Raw genomic sequence first — 2,470 nt, 5'->3', positions numbered from 1 at the left:
CACACACACACACACACACACACACACACACACACACACACACACACACACACACACACACACAAAGCAGATGGTGAAGGCTTTTAAAAACCTTTGCCTCAAACACAACAGCAAAAGAATTTTACCTTCCAACTATCGCGCCTTAATTAAGACTCTTTTTTTTGGTTTAGTTTGCTTTAAAACGGGAGACTGAAGATTGCACGTTTTCACTTTACCGTAAAAGCAGCTGAACAAGCGCCCAAGAGATCAATAGCAAGGGTGGGGAATCATTAGGGCCAACGTGGTGGAGTGAAGTTGCTCAGGCATGTTCGATGGTCTCTGCATTACTCTGTGTTAATGGCAGCGTGGGCGGTGTCGGGGATATGAACTGATTGGCCCCCAGACATAAATACAAGATGGAAACGCTTGGACACCCCATGCCAGTCAGAACAGGCAGCAGCAGCGCAGGATTTACAGGCTGCAGCTACAACCAATCTCATTTCCTCTTCATCCCTCATTTACTGTATACTGTATGGCATAGCATACATCCACAGCATGGATGTACAGTATACCATGCCAGAGCGAGGCATGTTTGCTGAGAACTTTAGATTTAGGACAAGACAAGCATCGGTCATTTTTGTAGATCAAAAAACTACAGCAAAGATAGATCGAATGGATCACAAAACATCTTATGTGGTGTGCACAGAAAGCAGTTTTATTTCTGGGAATGATGATTAGATAAATTTAATGGATGGATGGATGATTATTTTCTAGCGAAATAACTATAAATTAAAGATCAAAATCAATCACAGTACTATCAAGCTGCTGAAAGGATCAAATCAATTAGGGTGACATTAACTTACATCACTAATGCACTTACTATCTTTTCATTTCCATTCCCTGCATTGTCTTTAACTGTTGCAATGCAGGGATCTAGTGAAGCACAATAAATATACATTCGAGTGATTAAATGTCTCTTTACACTGAATGGGAGTCAGTTAATTAAGAAAAGCTGAGACTTTTTAACTTGCAGGCTTCTTTTTGTTCCCATGGTAAGGAGGCAAAAGGCTTAGCAGGCCTGGGTGTGGTGATGACAGAGACGGTGTAAAGCTTGCGATTTTAACAGTAGTTCTGATACCCCAGAAAGCAGATTCTGTTCTTCTGGATGTTGCGTTTTCATTGGGAGAAACAGTTCATCACTCAGTGATACTGAGACTGGATGAGTGATGAAACATTTCTCCCGCTGAAAACGCAACGTCCAGAACAGAATCAACTGCGTGGTATTTCCTTACCTGGATGGTTAAGCATGCATCAAGGTAGTCCTGATGGAGTTGTCATCTTATTCGAAAAAAGTACTGCAGTATCATCCAAAATGTTTTCAAGTGGGATTTTCCTTTTACCATTTACCTTGGGAAAAATACATCTAGCAAGTTACTGTAATTTTTAGCCAGACCAATCACAAACATTAGTCTACACAAATGGGCTATAAGGCTGGTTGCAGAAGGGGCTTTTTCCCCCCCTTTTAGATGAGTGGAAGATTGCAGAGGATACTATATTTGTTCTCACCCCAGATTTAAACAAATATGTATTGTAAGGCCACAAATAGTGCAAACTATTTCAGTGACACAACCCAAATGTCAGTTTTCGAGAACCAGAGCACATGAGAGCTACAAATACTACCCAGGGAGTATTAACTTTAACAGTTGCTAGAGTCGCATCCTGGTGCTTAAAACAGAAGGTTCTTCTGTAATAATGCTGGTATTTTAAAGTTATTGTTAATCTCTGGTTTCGCTTGAGGTTTTTTTCCTGTTTAAAAGCCGTTTTTCATTCCCACTGTCACCAAGTCATGGCTCATGGGGGGGTCTTCTGATTGTTGGTGGGTCCTCTGTATTATTGTAGGGTCTTTACCCTACAATAGAAAGCACATTGAGGATACTGATAATGTCATTTGGTACTTTATGAATAAAGTTATGTATTATTTAAAAGGCAACAAATTGTAGCTTCACATTTTATTTGAAATCTTTGCATTCACTTTGATGGAATGGCCATATATGCACGGCGACCCAGTTCCCCAGGCAGCTAACAGCTGGACAGATGTCTTCTGGTTGTTGGAGTGTGATAGGATAATGAGTGTGTCTGACATGTCCAGTTTGTACCCTGCCTTTTGCCCAGTGATAGGATGGATCTTTTTATCCAAAATTCAAGCGTTTTGAAGTATTTGTTAGCTTGATGTGTTACCAGAAATTTGGATGTTGCTAAGTCTACAACCAGAGTTCAAATTGGCGACTGTTGTGATGGTCATAATATTTCATTTGAGGTTTCAGTGGTCCCTCTGAGCTGCTGATGTCACAATTTTAGCTCACATGGAAGTAGCTTGCATCAAACAAAATGGCAACTCAGGGAATTCTTCAATACGTGCTTCAGTTTATTTGCATCTAAAGTGCGTGCACTTGAACTGAGAGCACAGCTAAAAAAAGAACTAACCCCCCCC

General features: G+C 40.6%; 1 protein-coding gene across 3 annotated transcripts in view; it reads left to right on the top strand.

Moving 5' to 3' along the window:
* Nucleotides 1-2,470, top strand: part of LOC102211241 (immunoglobulin superfamily member 5-like) — a 20,563-nt gene that overhangs the window by 3,691 nt on the left and 14,402 nt on the right. The gene's annotated exons all lie outside the window — the stretch shown is intronic.

The sequence above is a fragment of the Pundamilia nyererei genome, unplaced genomic scaffold, assembly GCF_000239375.1.
Source record: "Pundamilia nyererei isolate P.nyererei 1_Seehausen unplaced genomic scaffold, PunNye1.0 scaffold00003, whole genome shotgun sequence".
NCBI lineage: Eukaryota > Metazoa > Chordata > Actinopteri > Cichliformes > Cichlidae > Pundamilia > Pundamilia nyererei.
Note: the sequence above shows the minus strand (reverse complement) of the source record. Positions and strands in the feature narration are given on the sequence as shown.